At 49.6% G+C, this 19,320-nt stretch overlaps 1 pseudogene; it reads left to right on the top strand.

Annotated features, from left to right (window-relative positions):
• The first annotated feature begins 6,880 nt into the window (after window positions 1–6,880).
• On the top strand, window positions 6,881–11,605 carry LOC133889413 (glycosyl hydrolase 5 family protein-like; annotated as a pseudogene).
• The last annotated feature ends 7,715 nt before the right edge of the window (window positions 11,606–19,320 follow it).

Here is a 19,320-nt window from a genome sequence, read left to right as displayed (position 1 = left end):
CGCATTTCTCGGGGTTGAGCTTCAGGCGGGTAGTGCGGAGACTATTGAAAGTCTCGGCAAGATCTTCGAGCAGGGTGGCGCGGTCTCGGGATTTGACCACGAGATCGTCGATGTAGGCCTCGACGTTGCGGCCAACCTGCGAATCAAGGGTGATGCGGATAGCACGCTGGAAAGAAGACCTAGCATTGCGCAAACCAAACGGCATCGACACATAGCAATAAGTCCCCACCGGAGTGGTAAAACCAGTTTTTTCTTCATCCTCTATGGCCATGCGAATCTGGTGATAACTAGAGTTTGCATCTAAAAAACACAGAAGATCACATCCCGCGGTCGCATCCACAATTTGATCTATGCGGGGCAAAGGAAAAGGATCTTTGGGGCAAGCCTTGTTTAGATCGGTGTAGTCCACGCACATGCGGAGCTTGCCATTGGCCTTCGGAACGATAACTGGGTTTGCCAGCCACTCGGGGTGGAGGACCTCTTGGATAAATCCGGCGTCAAGGAGCTTGCTGACTTGCTCCCGGATGAACTCCTGGAGCTCGGACGCCTGCCACCGGACCTTCTGCTTCACCAGGCGTGCGTCCGGGCGCACAGCTAGGTGGTGCTCGATCACCTCCCTAGGGATCCCGGGCATATCGGATGGCTGTCATGCAAACACGTCGACGTTAGCCCGGAGGAAGGCGACGAGCGCGCTTTCCTATTTGCCGCCCAATGCACCGCCGATTCGGACGACCTGGGAGGCGTCTTCGCCCACCACGACCTCTTTCATAGGAACGGAGGCGTCGGGAGCGAGTCGGGGTTTGGATGAAGAGGGTCCCGGGCCCCCTGGATAACTTTCGACCACGACTCAGGCTGAGACCAAGGCTGAGTATAACTGCTCAGCGCAGGAGACGGCGCTGCTGGTCTCGGCGGACACGGAGATGGGGCCCGCTGGGCCAGGCATCTTGACCATGAGGTACGCGTAATGCGTAACCACCATGAACCGAGCGAGCGCCGGGCGCCCGAGGATGGCGTTGTAGGGGAGGGGGAGCTCCACGACGTCGAAGATGACGTTCTCCGTCCGGAAGTTGTCCCAGCTCCCGAATGTCACGGGCAACTCGACCTGCCCGAGGGACAGGGAGTGCACGGGCGTCACCCCGTAAAACGGGAGAGACGGCTTTAGGCGCCTGGAGGGCACCTGCAGCTTCTCGAAAGCCTCCTTGGAGAGGAGGTTAAGGCCTGCACCCCTGTCGATCAGCACCCTGCTGACCTTCACGTTGCAGATGGTAGGGGACACTACCAGGGGTAGTCGCCCCACGCCTGCAGTACTGGCGGGGTGGTCGGCCAAGCTGAACGTGATCAGTGCGTTTGACCACTTCATAGGCCTTGCGGCCTCTTCACTCGGGGTCACCGAGCACACCTCACGTCGCATGGTTTTGACACTGCGGTGGGAGGAGGGCGTGTACGCGCCTCCATCGATGAAGGCGACGGTGTGCTCAGGCTCCTGGAAGTCTAGTTCTGTGTTGTAGGGGGCGGCTTCATCGTCGCCACCCCCACGGAGCTCGTCGCGGTCCCTTTGGCGCTGCTCGACGAGGCCCTTGACCGTGCGGCACTCCGTGAGGTCATGCCATCTGGTCTGGTGGATCGGGCACCACTTCCCCGGCTCCTGCGGGGCCCTTGCCGAAGCGGAAGCCCTGGCGGGAGCTGGAGCACTTGCAGGAGCCAGAGCACTAGGAGGGGCTTGGACCGGGGCTCTCGCGGGCGCAGGCCGTCTGTCGGTGGCCGCCCGGCGTGCTTGCCGATGGTCGGGCTCCAGGGCCGGCCCACGGGCGGGGCCCTGGGCTGGCTCGACGGGGATAGCCTCGCGCCTCCTTCTCTTTTTCTTTTCCCGCCTTTCAGAGCGGGAAGGACCTGGTTGATCGGTGGCGGGGTGCTCAGGGCGCGGAACGTACCAAGCCCGAGCTTCCGCCGTCTTAGCGCACTTGTCGGCCAGCGCAAAAAGTTCCGCGGTGGTCTCAACCTCGTGTGTGCCTAGCTTCTCGAGCATCCGCTCATCGCGGACGCCCTGCCGGAAAGCTACAATGACAGCGTGGGGGTTATCCGCGGGATGGTGTTGCAGACCTGGCTGAAGCACTGAATAAAGCGCCGCAGCGTCTCCCCCTCTTGCTGCTTGACGGCATGGAGATCGCACTCCAGGCCGGGGCGTGTGAATGTGCCCTGAAAATTAGCCACGAACTGGTGGCAAAGATCATCCCAATAGCTGATAGATCCTGGGGGTAAGTTCATAAGCCAAGAGCGGGCAGAGCCCCTCAAGGCAACATGAAAGTAGTTAGCCATCACCTTTTCGCTACCACCAGCCAGCCTGGACACCGATGGTGTATATCTAGAGGAACTCGACAGGGTCGATAGACCTGTCGTACTTCTCTGGCAGCTCGGGGTGGAACTTGGTGGGCCATTTGACCCGGCGGAGCTCACTGGCGAAGGCACGGCACCCGGTGCCATACCCTGCGGCGTGGGCAGCGCCCTTGGGCGGTGAACGCCGGCGAGTCGAGGAGCCCCAACGATCGTGGGCTGGCAAAGAGGAGGCCTGGTCCTCAGCTTCAGCCTCCTGCCGGGTCTCCCGCTGGCGCTCGAGAGTGACGCGCGCGTCTTCAATGCCCCTCTGCTCGTTGAGGTGTAAGCGGAGGTCCTGGGTTTCGGAAGTGACCAAGGGGGCGGCGCTCCGCCTGGAGGCCCCCCGGCTAGCATGACCACCACCCGACGATGGGCCGGTCCTAGCGGCGACACGCTGGGTGGTGGCGCGGGAACTCTCGGCCAGCACCTGGCGGCGGGCAGTGCCGACCAGGGCGGCGACTTCCTGGAGCCAGCGGCCCTCCGGGGTTTCTCCTGCCACCTGGACTGGCGGATGCCTGAGGAGAGCGTGCGCCGCAAGCAGCGCGCTCCCGGGACTGGCCTCGCCGAAGGCGAGTCTACGCTGGAGAGGCGCCCGGCGCTGTCCAGATGCGGTCCTGGCAGCAGGAGTTTCAGCCGCCTGCTAGGGGTCGGATGGTGCACCAGCGACGGCGGCGGCGGCCCTGCTGGGCCCAGCGCCCTGGTCCCCTTGAGAGGGACGCAGCAGCGACTGGGGCCTCCTGTGCGAGGGGCTCCATTTCCCCGCTGGAGCTAGAGCCGGAGCGCTGGAGACGATGACCACCGGTCATTTTTTCTGCAAAAGAAAACAAACAAACAAATTCAGGGATGCTTCCCCCTACCTGGCGCGCCAGCTGTCGGAGGGTGAACTCCTGTCGCAGGGATCCTGGGGGACCCCTTTTTAGAGATTCGGCCGGGGGGATGATCCTGAATATGTTCGCCGGAGAAATAAATGGGTATGAATGCGATGGCCGGTGGGGTGGAATGTTCTAATGTGGAACGGAGTAAATGCACCAACGGTTAGACAGGTTCGGGCTGCACTGGGGCGTAACACCCTACCCCTGTATGGATACTATAAATGCCCTGAGAAAGTCCCTCAAGGATGTTACTAGTTACAAGAATGTTTATCTATCTTAGAGCCTGGGGCTCTTTTTTTTTGGCATGTGATCTTCTCTTCTCTATTTATGAGCAATTGTTTCCTCTTCCGAAGCTTGTCTTTTTTTTCTATTAACTACTCTCCTTTCTTCCGTGCCGCCGACCGCTTTAAATATCCGCCGGCAGCAGCGTGCCCCGAACGGGAGGGGGGCACGAGTTCCGAAAAACCATAAATGGAAAAGACATCATCATTACCTCTAGGCGAAGTGACCGGGAGTGGAAAAAGCATCCCACGCCCGGTCGTCCGTCACCATAAATGCACTGGCAACGGGCGCCGTGGAGAGGGCCCACCGGCAGCCGCAGGGCGGCTCGGCGTGCCCGTCCTGTCTTGTTCTCCTGCCACAGCAGCGCGGCAGACGGAACGCCTTGGCCCTTACGACGTTATCCCGAGACGAGCCGGATGGCACGGGATGGGACCCGTGCATTCAATGACCCCACGCCCCTCTGCCAAAAATGTGGCAGGAACTGACACCGGGCGTGGCAGGAGCAGGTGGAGGTGACAGGCCACACGCGCTCTTAAATACGGCCTCATACCTCTGATTGGCCGACACCTCATCAGCGGACTCCTGTCGGGGCCACTGTCAAGGGGCTTTTTGAGTCATCGGGGAACCGAGTGCTCGGGGGTACTATTTACCTCCCCGATCACTCTCTCCCAGGAATGCCCTTCTTGGTCCTCAGGGAACCGAGTACTCGGGGGTCACTATTCACCTCCCCGAGCACTCTCTCCCGGCACACTTGTACGGATCTTCGGGGGACCGAGTGCTCAGGGGCCGCCGCACGCAGCCCCGAGCACTCTCTCCCGGAACTTTCTTTAGTGGGTCCTCGGGATACTTGGGCGCCCAGGGGGCCACCGCTCGCGGCCCCGGGTACACTTCTCCCGGTACTTAGCCTTCCTGGCAGTCGGGGGACTCGGGTGCTCGGGGGTCACCGTACACCTTCCCGAGCACTTTCTTCCCAGCACTTAGACTTTGCAGATCATCGGGGAACTGGGGTGCTCGAGGACCACCGACTGTGGCCCCGAGCGCCCTCTCCCGGGACTTAATCTTTTTTTTACCTCGCCAAGGAAACACCGCGGGATGGCGTCACGTGATGGATTGCTGGCCTAGCCTCGGGATTCGGGGACCCCTGGTTCCTGATACACCGACACCGTCCTTCGTGGGTATACCCATTTATTCGTCGGCTGGGTGGTGGTGGCTCAACTCGGGGTGGGGAGGGGTAGGACTGGCGACGGCGGTGTAGGGTAGGGTTGGGCAGCGGCGCGGCTCGGGATGGGGAGGGGCTAGGCGACGGTGATGCTCGGGGTGGCAGGGGGCGATGGCGAGGCTCAGGGTGGGTGTAAGGAAAAGGTGACGTTCTAAGATGATGATGAATTATGACACTTAAAACTAATCTGCTCTAAAAATCTCACAAGATAAATTTATATCACTTTTTTTTAAATGTGTTATAGGTTCATTTAGTTTGTCTACTCTACCGTTCAAAAGTTTACAATCTATAACTAATTTAAGCAAACTACTCTAGAGAGATAAATTAGCAAACTTGACATAAGGGATTTTTATCCCGTGGTATCTATGGTATAAACGTCGTCCCTAATCCACATTAAAACTCCACTAAGGATATGTTTCTGGTCGCTAAAACTTTTTCGGTCATGGCTCTTGAGCCACCAAGCCACAAAGATAAGGCTCACACCAAACCTCTCTTTTGGTCACTTGCCGTCGTCTTTACTTCGAAGCTTGAGCCACCAAGACACAGGTCTCTGCGTCCCCGTACAATAGTCTTATCATCCCTCCACATCAACTCGAAGGGTCAACAAGCATGAGCCACCAAGGGTCACGGTGTCGAGAGTCACCAAGACTTTAAGATGCTGGCATATCTTTGTATAATGCAGGATCACTCCTTAATTCACTCTCTAGGCAACAAAACCTAGCAACAACTCTCTCTGGGACTATTAGCACTAATCACTCTATAATCTTGTGCATATTGTCTTAGATGATCACTTTAAGAATATTGGTGGCTTGGATGTTTTCTTAAGTGTGAGCTTCTCTGGACTCCAGCATCCTTAAATGACCGAGTAGATGGGTATTTATAGCTTCAACCCCACGGACTAGCCGTTGCTTCAATGACTCAACTTTTCTGTATACACCGGATGATCCGGTGTAAACCAGATTATACTCATCAGACCATCCATTATATACATCCTCCACGAACTAGCCGTTAGAACCCTACTCAAATTCATTCTGAACACTGAATATTTTGGTGTGATCACCAGCTTCATCGTTGGACCATCCTGCGTGTATGATCGAGCCAAACTACGTAACTTCTCTTTGTGCAAAATACTCTGGCATAGCCAATCTTCATCGTCAGACAATCCAGCGTCTTGTGCATTTTCTCCTTCCACAGAAAATGCTCTGACATGCACCATTTTCATAGCACTAGACCATCTAGCATGTGTAACTCAGAACACCGGACCTTTCAGCGTGTAGCATCTTCAACCCTTTTCCTCTGGAAATGCTCTGGTGTGTATAAATCTATGTGCACTGGACCACTACAATTTTTCTGGGACTTCTCAAATTCAATTAATATTTATTCCAGTTATGGTGACTTCTTAATATATTGCATCTATGAGATCTACTAAAGCATATACTTGCTAAACATGTTAGTCTTGTCGACTATATTGTCATTAATCACCAAAATTATATACATGCACTAAAGATGGTCGTTACAATCTCATCAAGGGCATGTTTGCTACAGTGGGGTGGGGCTAGTAGTGGCGACGCAACTCGGGGACTGGGCTGGGCTGCAGCGGACGGGCGGTGGGGAGCAGCTAGGGACGTGGGCTAGTGTGAGTGGAGGCGGTGGGGACGTTGGAGTTGGACTATTGGAGTGGTTGGAATATTAGGGGTTAGGGTAAACCAAGCCCGTATGTCATATATATTGACAGGTAAACAGGTCTCACAAGTATAAGTATGTCTTACTTATATCTGTACCCGTATAATTATCGGGTAGCGATTTGTGCTCACTAACATTCTCATAGGTAATAAATAAAGAACAAATCTGATCCTATTAAGATATTTACCTGTAGATAAATAGGCAAAACTGTCATCCTTAGCCTTGAGCCATCTAGCCACGTGCCAACATCCAAGGCAACCTCATTTTGACCAGCATATTCAGTTGCCAATTCAAATGATTTGACAAGGCATACATGGAACCGCACGCACGTTACATGATCTGGGCAATACCACATTCTTAAATTCAAAGCAAAACCATATTGAAACGTTGCTTCTGAATTACTGAAATCGTTTTGCGTGAGTTCCTCTTCATAAGCAGGACGTAAATAAATCACTACGTTCAAGTGCACTTCTGTGTGGGATTAACTAGTGCTATTAATTGCACTAGAGCAGTAACCCCTTCCGAGCTTTCTCCCACCCGACGCCATGAGCTCCTCACCGCGTGGTCGTGGCTTGCTGTTCTCGCCTTCGCCTTGGCCAACCACCACGAGCGCGCGGCGGCCGCCACGCTATCGACGTCGTCGCGGTGGGTCGTCGCTGAGCGCGGGCGCTGGGTGAAGCTCGCGTGCGTGAACTGGCCGTCCCTCCTGGAGCCGATGCTCGCGGAGGGGCTGGGCAAGCGGCCCCTGGGCGCCATCGCCGCCGACGTCGCCGCCATGGGGTTCAACTGCGTCCGGCTCACCTGGCCGACGTTCCTTGTGACCGACGCCTCCTACGCGTCCATCACCGTCGCCCAGTCCTTCCGGAGGCTCAACCTCACGGAGTCACTCGCCAGCGTCGGGGCGAACAACCCCGGCATCGTGGGCCTCAAGCTCATCGACGCGTTCAGGGCCGTGGTGTCCGGCCTGGGCGAGAGCGACGTGATGGTGATTCTTGACAACCACGTGGAGCAGGCCCGAGTGGTGCTGCCGCAGGGACGACGGTAACGGCTTCTTCGGGGACGCGGACTTCGACCCGGACGTCTGGGTGGACGGCCTCACCAAGATGGCCGCCATGTTCGCCGGCGTGCCCAATTCCGTCGGCATGAGCCTCAGGAACGAGCTCAGGTGGACTCGGGGAACGACTGGTACAAGAAAGCCAATCAGCTTGTTGGTTTTCTTCTTTTGGTTTTTTTTACCAGGATTTAGGCAGGATTAACACTAGTAGAAAACTGATTAGCGTGATGGCTGATGCATCTGCATCGGGAAAGGGGGACATCAAGTGAATTTAGTTTGCTGTTGGTATATGTCGATCAGTGATCGGCGACAGCCGACAGCGCTGCGCTATGTACCACATGGATCTGTCAGCTATCGCCTGCTCTGTGCCCATGTCCATGAGCCAAGTGGTCGTTGGGAGTGGTTGGGAGCAGGTTCACAAATGTAACGGGTCGAAATGTAACCCTCGTATATTATTAAAATACGCAAGATTTGAAAAAAAATTTAAAAAATTCAAACGAATTCATGCGGTCAAACCCTATTAACCAAGGCAAAAAATGCTCGAATCGGACTCTCGAAATGCGACCGGTTTTCTCAATAATTTGACCGGTTTTGTCAATATTCGATCTCATTCGTCGCATTTTGATCGATGTCGAAAACCACTCGAATTCTTCAAAAACCATTCGGTTTTTCCGATTTATCAAGAGCATTTCTCAAATTTTATTGAAGTTCAACCAAACAAAAAAAAAAATAGCTCAACCTTGTATTCGATCTGAGCTTCAAATCAAGTGAAATAAATTTTATTTGTTGATATTTGATCGCATTCATCGCATTTCAATCAATGTCGAAAACCGCTCAAATTCTTTGAAAATCGTTCAGTTTTCCTGATTTACCGAGAGCATTTCACGAATTACAGTGAAGTTCAACCAAAGAAACCAAAATATAGTTCAACCTTGTAAAATCAATAACTAATTCATCTGAGTTTCAAATCAAGTGAAACAAATTTTGTTTGTCGATATTCGATCGCATTCGTCGCATTTCGATCAATATCGAAAACTGCTTGAATTTTCAAAAACCGTTCAATTTTCACGATTTACCAAGAGCATTTCTCGAATTTCAATAAAGTTCAACAAAAAAACTAAAAAATAGTTTAATCTTGTAAACTCAATAACTAATTCATCTGGGCTTCAAATCAAGTGAAACAAATTTTGTTGGTTTCTTTGTAACATGGTCTACATGATAAAAGTATTTATACTCATAAAAAAGTTGAATATTTTTTGTGAGAAAATGTATTTGCTAAAACTAGTTAAATTCATAATTAATTCTTTGCCAATCCAAAAATCATAAAAATAATTTTTTAGTCTCCTTACACGATCCTATATCTTTTAAAAATATATGAACTCATGAAATAGTTATTGTAACATGCAGGATTGTGTAAATGTATTACAACTAGATTAATTCATAACTAACCCATCACACCTCCAAAATTAATGAAATCACTTTTATCTGTTTACTTATACTATGCTTTATGTAGGAAAAATAATGGTAGACATGAAAAAGTTAATTACAGTGTTGTTTCTTAACATGTTCACTTTATGCTTGTGAACTTTGTAAAAATCATGGAGAAATTAATAAAATGCTTTATGTAGGAAAAATAATGGTAGACATGAAAAAGTTAATTACAGTGTTATTTCTTAATATGTTCACTTTATGCTTGTGAACTTTGTAAAAATCATGGAGAAATTAATAAAACTCTAAATGAATTGAAACAAAATTTAAAGATCCCCTTAATATACGCCCTACAAAAGAAAAATATGTGTTTGCATGTTAAGCTTTTTCTTAATGTGATGGGCCAAATCATCATGTTCATACTGCCTATTTCAGTATTTTCCTTTTTTTTTCAAACTTTCTCCATATAAAATATGATGCAAACGACATTATTTTGATTTTTTTTCAGTGAAGGTCTTAGAATTTTCTCTAGTATTTTTAATTTTTTTGTGATTTTTTATATTTTTTTGAAATTTTTTAATTCAAATTTTGAAATTCGCTCGGTTTAGGAATTCGATGCGGCTTGAATTGGTCAAATTTCGACCAATATTTGTCGCATTTGTGAACCCTGGGAGCTGCGAGCTGCCACCATTTTCTAGATATGCCGAAAATACATGCAGTACTTCTCTCTGTTTTTAATAATTGACACTTTTAACTACAGTTTTATTTCCAAATGCTTGATAATTCACGCTTCCCAATACATATTTTTTTATACTTTTCCGAAATGGCCCTACCATCTTCCTCTACTTTTTACCTCGTTATGTGTGACTAAGGTACTATTGAGGGATATTTCGGTCAAGTTTCATTCAACCTAATTGTCTAGCTATCCGTGTTTAGTTAAAATTGTCAAATATTTAAAAACAGAAGGACTATACAACACGACAACAAAAATAATGATGATTTTTTTTCTGTTACAAGTAACATGCGCATATGCCAACTTATCACTACAAACACCAGCAGGCACACCATGCTCATAATGACGCTTAGGATCATGCTAAGCGTGCTTACCATGATAGTGGCATGCATTGCATTTTTCCCGAGGAAGAAGAAAGAAGACGTCCAATGTAGATCCAATAATCCACCTTATCCACTGTCAAACAAAAGAAAATTTGAGTCACCTAAGAATGAGCACCTCCCAAGAAAAATAGAGCACCGGTACTCATTTCTGAGTTCAGCAAAAGTTAAAAGATTTTTGTTGCTTTCCCTCTCAAAAGTAGATTGCATCATTCGTTCAGTGTAGTACCACTAGTATTTCATCGTAGCTAGCTTAAAGACGACCTTTCATCGCCTTCTGCATGCAGAAGCTGGGAAAAGTGTACGCACACCAACCATGCATGCATGCTTGCATGCCACCCGCGGCTGCACGGCATTCCGATGAGTTTGATAGCAACCATCGCCTGCGTCCTCTCGTGCGCGTGCGTGCAGGTACATGCAGCGCGGCGCGGAGGCGGTGCACGCGGCGGACCCGCGCGTGCTCGTCATCCTCTCCGGCCTGAGCTTCGACAACGACCTGGCCTTCCTCAGCTGGGCAGCTAGCGGCAGGTGAGCCTCAGCTTCGCGGGGAAGGCGGCGTTCGAGGTGCACTGGTACAGCTTCTCCAACCCGCTCAAGTGGACCGGTGGGAATGCCAACCGGGTGTGTGCGCGCATAGCGGCGGCAACGTCGGCGCCAACCGGTAATGGGGGTGCGTCGCCGCCGTGGCCGCCGGCTTGGACCTGGAGTGGGCGCTCTGGACGCTGCACGGGAGCTACTACATCCGGGAGGGCGTCCTGGGCCACGACGAGACGTACGGGGTGCTCGACCGGGACTCGCGTAAGGCGCGTAACGACACCGCGCTCCGCAGGATCCACGCCCTGCAGCGCCCCTTCAGAGGTTATTTTCCATGTGCCGCGCTCCTGCGCCTCACTTTAATTGCTCTCGTCGTCGCCGGTAGGTAACCTTAAACCTATGGTATGATTGGGTGCAGGGCCTGGTCTCGCGGAGGCGGCACCGTACAAGGTGCTGTTCCACCCGGCGACGGGGCTGTGCGTGGTGCGGCGGTCGCTGATGCAGCCGCTGGAGCTGGGCCCGTGCAACGAGACAGCGGCGTGGGAGTACACGCCGGAGCATAGGCAGGTCCTGCGGACAGCTTGCTGACGCTGTGCCTCCGGGCCGAGGGGGCCGGCAGGCCAGCGTGCCTCGGCCTGGGTCGTGTGGGGTGCGCCGGCGCGCTGGCCCGGTGGCTCCTCGTGTCGGACTCGAAGCTGCACGTCGCCGTCCTCGTACTCCAGGAGCGACATGCTCTGCCTGGACGTCGGCGCGGACGGCCGGAGCGTGGTCACCAACCGGTGCCGGTGCCTGAGCGGCGGCAACAGCTGCGACCCGGAGAGTCAGTGGTTCAAACTCGTGAGCAGCAGGAGGGTGGCCGCGAAAAGCATACTCGCGCAGCTAGCTGCTGCCTACCCTGTTTGTTTTTTTAGCACCGGATCCCTTAACCAACCCGGAACTTATTTTGGAGCCCTCACCGGTTCGGCACCTCCTTTGTACCTTACCACCGGGCACCTCGGCACCTCACTGTTTAAGAACATGAAGATTTGGTTGTTTAACTTATTTTGATCGGCATCGATCGTTTCTAGGTGAGATCGATCAGGCTCAATAACAAGTTTTTTAGCTGCCCTAGAAAGAATAGAGAGCAGTGTTCTTGAGGTAACTGAGCACTTGAACGTAATCCGTTTGTCCGTATGTATGTCGCATAATCCGTTTGAATTTGCACAACCATTTTGTCCATGCCTTTCTTAGTTTCTTGTATCTTTTGATTACCGTGACGAATAAGTCTCCTTTCTTTTTTCCTTAACTCGCCAGTTCATGTTGCGACCGAATCAGAATTGCGACCTTGTTAAATTGCTCCTGATTTTAAAACAATATATGTTTAGACTCCAAGCCAGCAGATTACAACAGCCCAAATTACACAACAAAGTGCACGAGCCACATTATCGATAGAACGCAACAAAACACATAAGATGCATTTTTGTCGTGCTTGTGGACAACCGCGACACATGCCACAGTACTCAGTCGCTAGTGGAGCTGTGACGGCAGGAACAATTGGTGGAAGAGTTTGGTGCCCGAGTAATCCAGTTGGGCCTTGGGCCGTAGTACGCGTATGAGTGTGAAGTCCGGCCTGCGAGCTGTGGTCCTTTTTGTTCAAATACCATAGACGCAGAGGAGAGGGCAGCGAAGTTGTAATCGGACTCCTCCCCTTTCTTCCTCTCCAATCCATCTCTCTACTGTTCATCCTTCCAAACTACATGTGAACAATTCATTCTATAGTAATACAAATCCTAAAACCCAAATTACTTTATTGTTCTACTGAGATTTGCCTTCGAGCAAGCTCGGACATTACAAATTGGTACCAGAGACGGGTATGTCACTGTTGAAACTCTCGATCCTCTTGATTTCGATCCGTAAAATACCACGGGGAAGGTTGTGTATGCTCTTGGGTGGCTGCTATAAATCCGTTATCAAGGTTGGATCAATTTGGAGCAAAGTTCAATACATCGCCGTATGAGTCCATTCAACAAGCCTAACACATCATCGTGGCGATGGCGGAGATGGAGCAGAAGTTGATGGACGAGGTGATGAAGTTGACGGAGAAGCTTGAGGAGCTAGATAAGAAGGTTGATACTCACGGAGCAGCGCTGCAGAAAGTGCAAGCCAAGGTGGATCTATCAATGAGTTCAATCAGCTTGGTCCAACAAGAGCAAATCCAAGTGGCTAGACACCTGAAGCTTGGATCCACATCAGCCCTGACGAACGTGGCGTACATGGATGCTGGAGTGGTGGGGGTTCGTCCGGATGGATTACCACTGGTACCACCACCACCAAATAAGGTGAATCATATAGCTCATCAATCTTCCAATTCTCGTGAAGTAGTGATACAAACTCGAGAAGGACTTGGATGCTGATGATGGATTTTCCAAAAATTGGTGGCACTGATGTGAAGATTTGGTTAGATAAATGCTATGCTTATTTTCTGATGTGCCAATTTCCTACTGCATTTCGTGCTACTGTTGCATCATTGCACATCTTATTATACTAAAGCGTGTGCCTTACACGCTCAGCCGTTGAGCCACGTCGGCAAGAATTTGATGCCCGTCAGATTGCTCTCTAGATTAACTACCACTGTCCAATTTGAAGGTGATGAGCAACCGTTGACGTACCCTCCGGGGTTCTCTCGACTCTTCCCCTCTCTCCCCCGTTCTCGATCCCTGTTCGCCACACTCCTTCCATGCGCATGATAGCCATCTCCGCCTCCTTCATCCCGCCTCTTCCTTGCTCCCTCTCACCCGACGCCCCACCTCTCACCTCTGTTGCTGTCTCCATCCCCTGCGTTGCTGCCTTATACTCCGCGTGCAACTACCACCTCCCCCACATGCTGCCCCACCTCTTTGCTGTTCCCGAACAACGATGGAGCGGCAGCTGATGATGGTGTAGCAAAAATGACCCTATTAGGACATGATTGTGATTTTGATGATTAATGATAACATAGTCAATGAGACTAACATGTTTGTCAAGAATATATATTAGTAGGTCTCATGGATGCAATACATGAAGAAGCCACCGAAGCCGGGATAAAGTTCGAGTGAATTGGAGAAGTCTCAGGAAGATTTACCTCACCGGATGGTTCGGTGTTCACTGTGTTGAACTCATTGGAGCATTTCTGATAAAGGGGGACAAAGGGCTAAAGACCTCACCGGATGGTCCGGTGATAAGCAAATATGTCCACCGGACTAATTCATGCAAAGAAGAATTCAAGTGCTGGAAAATGAAGATGAACTCACCGGATAGTCCGGTGTTTGGCACTGTTCATTGTCCTATGAGCTTTGCAGCAGAGTAGAAGAAGTTGAACCCACCGGATGGTCCGGTGACCAGAGGAGATACACACCAGAGTAATTTCAGCAGAGAAGGTTCGAAGTGCTGAAGAAGGAAGATTAACCCACCGGATAGTCCGGTGATGAAGTGATGAGCATTGGATGCTTACACTGGAGCAATTTACATAGAGAAGAAGGAAAGGCTCGGATGGCTCAGGATAACTCACCGGATAGTCTGGTGATGAAGAAGATGTATACACCAGAGTATCCGGTGTTAACAGAGACTTGAGTGGGGATTCCAACGGCTAGTTTGTGAGAGTGTACTCACTGGATGATCCGGTGTTAGTACTAGTGTTCTCACCGGATCATCCAATATTAACAGCTTTTCAGAGCCATTGGGTTAACGGCTAGTGTGCGAGTTTGAGGCTATAAATACCCCTCCATTCAGTCATTTGAGAGGGTTGGAGTCTAGAGAAGTTCATATACACCTGAGAAGACATCCAAACCATAAAACTGCCTAAAGTGATCATCCAAGGTGATTAACCACAAGATTAGTGAGTGATTAGTGCTTACAGGCCTAGAGAGTGTGTTGCTAGGTGATTGCTGCCTAGAGAGTGGATCGAGTAATTCAACAGTGTACCTCTTGGTACGCCAGCACTTTGGAGTCTTGGTGATTCGCCGGCAAGCTTGTTGACCCTCCGACTTGGTGTGGAGCGGCGGCAAGGTGATTGTGTGGGGACGCGAAGACCCATGCCTTGGTGGCTCAAGCTCCGAAGTGATCACGGCGGCAAGGAACTAGAAGAGAGGCTAGTGGTGAGACCTTACCTTGGTGGCTCATTCGAGTGGAGGCATTGTCTTTGTGACTTGGTGGCTCAAGAGCCGTGACCGGGTGTCGACCGGGAGCATATCCTTTGTGGAGCTCCAACATGGACTAGGGGTGACATTCATGCCATCGATACCACGGGAAAAAAAATCCTTGTGCCGAGTTTGCTCTCTCTACCTTATTTACGTTTCCGCATTTACTTACTTACAATTTACCTTTTTAGATAGGTTGCAAGTGCTTTGATCGGTAGAGTAGACACACTAGATAAATCTAGAGCACATTTAGATAAAATTGATGTAAGTTTATCTTTTGTTGTTTTTAGAGCCAAAATAGTTCTAAGTGTCCTAATTCACCCTCCCCTCTTAGGACGTCACTGACCCCTTCAGACAGGACAACGTATTTGCTTTTATCATTCTATTTCTCTCCTGAATACTGTATTTGCTTTGTGCAGGATTTGTAACAACCATCGCCGCCATCTCCAACTGCTGATGTCCTCCGCCCGCATGGTGGGGCAGCCTCCGGCATCTCCAAGGTGAGTGGGCTCGCAACGCCCGATCTGTGGGTCAGGTTGTTGTTCATAGCGTGGATGATTGATTCGAGGTTGTATGGGATGGGGAGATCTAGGGGAGATGACCGGATCTCGGTATTAGGGGCTCCGTTAATGGTAAAGGAGAGTGTTTTTTGCAGTGTGTTGTTTCCTTCTTTTTTTCGCCAGACGGTCTTTGCCAGTAGTGCCATCCTCCCCGCAGGCTGTCTGTATGGGTGGGTTGTCCCTTGCTGCTACGTTCTGTTAGGCGCTATGAATTACAGGAAATTAAGTGGTTGACTTGGACTTGCTGTGTTATCTTTTGGTTATGATCGAAATACTTTTTCTTAATGCAAAACTTGCAACCACAATATGAACACTTCTCAGGCTCACTCGTCGTTGGGTAGTTTCCATTTTCAAAATTACAGTAGTACTAAAGAAGCCCGCGCTAGCAAATTTGCGATGTTTATGCTTCCACTGCTTACTCTATTTTTGGTGGTAGTGCCACTGATAAGGTTGACGATCCCTGGCTACAATCCCAGGAACATCATAAATAGTTTCTTTTCTCTTTCTAGACCAGCCGAGGAGGGCACACAAGATTCTGGAAACTTAGAAACTAGCTTGCAAGAAAAGCGAGATTGGACTCGAGGGATGGTAAGACCGGAACGAGGAACGAGTGGAGGCAACCCATCCCCTTGCCAAGGGGATGCCCCCCTGCGACTCTGCATGGGAGAAGAGGGCTGAACTGCCGAAGCAGCATCTTCTTCCTTTTTCCATACAGAGAAAGGTGCCTTCGCTTGATGGATATGCAAGCATGATAACTTATATGCTGTTCTATATCTCCATGAATCTAAATGATATCAATTAAATGGTGTATCAATTCAGCTTACTGATCATGGTTGCCTTATTTCTTTGGATGCCTCTTCTTGCACTGTGCAGGATCCGTCTGATTGGTCTTGGCCATCGCCAGAGTACTACCGGGAGGGTACTTAGCCGGAGTCCGAAAGGACTCTAAACAGACTAGCAACTGTGGCAACTGGGGCAGCTATGCCGTCCGTAACCCCAAGGTTATGAGCCTTGTGAGCTACCAAACAGCCGTTTTGGATTTGGATCTTTTTCGTATTTCAAAATAGTGAAAAAGCCTTTTCTGCTACCAGGCTTGGCTTGTTGGATCGTAGGGCATTGAACGAGAAAGAAATCGTCCACAGATAATCAAACTATCGTATGCCTCCCCAGATGGTAATCTTAAAGTGGCCGATTTACCCTTTATTGAGATTCCACGTCCAACATCTGAACGATCTAGCCATGAGCAGGTTGAAGAGAGCTCTCAGATGCGGGTGCTCATGAATTTCAGCTTTTAGGGCTTTACTTGAGCTTGTATGTGGTTTGCAGCTAAGTAGTTAACTGAACCTGTATTAACCCAAATTTTGCGGCAAAGTAGTTAACTGAACCTGTATTAACCCAAATTCTAGCAATTCCTCATGATGATTTTATTTTGGTGCTCTGTCAATCTACCAGTGCTTGAGGAAGACACTAATCTAGATTATGAATCCATTTGGTGTGGCTCAGTTGAAAGTATTAGCTTCTAGATATTCGTCCAAGTAGCAAATTCTATTCTCATGTCAACATAGCCTTGGTGTAGGAAACGGGTGCGCATTTTTTGTGATTTAGTTAGGTTGCTTTATGTGGAATTCTATTGTAGTGTTTAGTGCTTGAAAAAGATAGATGATGTTTTTTTAACAAATCCCAACTCAAGATCTAACATGTAAATTTTATTTCCAACTTGGTGTGGAGGTATTTAAATGGGAAAGCTGTATTATGATGGCTTATTGTGAGTCTAAACAGACTGCTTATTTCCTTGTGATGTAATGTTTGTGAATCAAGCTTAGTTTATTTTTGTCAGATGCTGCTGAAATGCTTCGTTGGCTGGTGTTGTGTCATTATGATTAATAGGTAGAGTGGCAGTTTAGCTCTATACTTTCTTCTGGGTTTTGTTTTATTGGATAGAATAGCAAGCATTCTATTTATCACTGGAATTTATGAAATTCTGTATAATTCAGATTGTCTACTATGTTTTGATGTAAATTAACTGTCAATATCTGTGGTCTTGTAAGTTCTGTAAGTATTACTGTGGCCTGTCACTGATGACTAATTTGACCAATCACTAATGACTAGCCTAGGATGATCCGTCACAATTTGACCCTTCACTAATGACTAGCCTAAGACGATCTATCACTGATGATCTTATCATTAGTGACGGGTCACAACTTAACCCATCACTAATGACTGACCTAGGACGACTTGTCACTGATGACCTAGTCATTAGTGACACGGGTCACAACTTGACTCGTCACTATTATCATCAGCGACAGGTCATGTTATTACCCGTCACTAATGACCACTCATTAGTGATAGATCCTGATCAGAAGGTATATTAGTGACGTGTCCTTATTGGGCCCGCCACTAATAGGACATTAGTGACGCGTGTTGAGTAGCCGTCACTAATGTGGTGTCTCCTTTATTGGTTTCTTACGTAGTGAACTAAACTGGAGGCCTAGACACTACACTAGCGCAAAATAAAAGTTATACCGCATTCATCCAGGAAACACAAGTAGGAGATCATGGATTGTTACCACTATATGTATATTGTAGCGGAAGAAGAGTTGGACAAGGCTGGTCCAACATTGTACGCGTTAGTGTAGAGGAAGTACTCAATCTCATAACGAACCGAACATCTCCCCCTCGTGTCCTTATCGCCGATCAGCACCGCAGCAACAGCAACAATGCCTCTACGGTATCCACATGTCCAGGGGTGAAATGTCATGCGCCGGTGTGCTAGCATCGCATGCCCAACTAGGGATTCATGGGGAGGTCGGTTGGAGGAGGAGGCTAGGGTTTCAGGGTGGTGGAATTAGTGTCACTTGCAGCCCTCACGCCTCCACTTATATAGACCCTATTAATGAGCTCCCACGTTGGAAGCCTATTAAAGTTCTAATTCCTCACAGATCATTATCCGTAAAGCGCACGTATGGATCCAATCCGAATTATCATTGCCTCTAGGGTATATCACCAGCATCCATACCAACCATCACATCACCAACACAACACTAACACATGACATGATCCAGGACATTAGTTTTAGATCTCTGAACACCCATGGGATTTCTAACCACTTAATTTATACTACTATAGAACTAGTCGTAAGTGACATCTCATCAGTATCGGTTGAACAGAACCGCGACTGAAAATATATCAGTGCTGGTTCTTAACCTCCCACGCCTGAACCATGGTGGAATCGCTACGATACCTGACTATCAGTGCTGGTTCATGTTATAAACCGGCACTAATGTCAGTGCCAGTTTGTAACATGAGTCGGCACTGATAGTCGGGTATCAGTGCCAATTCGAGCCACGAACCGCCACTAATGCGGACAGACCCGAAATTTCTCTTGAATGGCATTTTGGCTCAGCTTGTGTCCGTTCGACTCTGACCGCTCCACTCCTTTATCTCTTCGTCTCCTCCCTCCCTCTCTCTCCACCTTATCTCTTTCTCTCTCTCCCTCGCTCCTGCTTCCAAGCTGTTGCTCCTCTGCCTCCAAAGAGCAGTAGCCCACTCGCCGCCCCACGCCTCACCGTCCTCCTCTGTCGCTGTCGACGGCGGTGGCGGGAGTGGGGTCGACGAGCTCCACCTCCTCGAGAAGCCGTCCCTGATCGTCGCGGAGGATGCTGAGGCTGAGGAGGAGCCCGAGCCCGCTCCGGTGCTATCCACAGAGGAAGCACTCGCTCCCTTCCTCAAGTGGCGGCAGCGGCTGTGAGGAGAGATAGAGTGTCCGCCGGCGGGCGTGGGGTCAGGTTCTATGATAGCAGCAGCAGCTCCGGTCACCGCAATAGGTTTCGATTAGTTCAACAGGTGTTCACCACAACAGGTGTTCGACAGCAGCGGCGCTCCTCAAATCTCGTCCTCTTCACCTCATGTATTCGATTTGTTCGATCTGTGCTACCGGTGTTCTTTAGCCTTGTGTTCGATTTGTTCTATCTGATATGTGAGATGAGTCAATTGTGAGGAGATGAGATGAGTTGAGTTGATCTGTTCTTGTGTTGAGATGATTTGATTG

Source organism: Phragmites australis, chromosome 13 (genome assembly GCF_958298935.1).
Source record: "Phragmites australis chromosome 13, lpPhrAust1.1, whole genome shotgun sequence".
Lineage (NCBI taxonomy): Eukaryota > Viridiplantae > Streptophyta > Magnoliopsida > Poales > Poaceae > Phragmites > Phragmites australis.
Note: the sequence above shows the minus strand (reverse complement) of the source record. Positions and strands in the feature narration are given on the sequence as shown.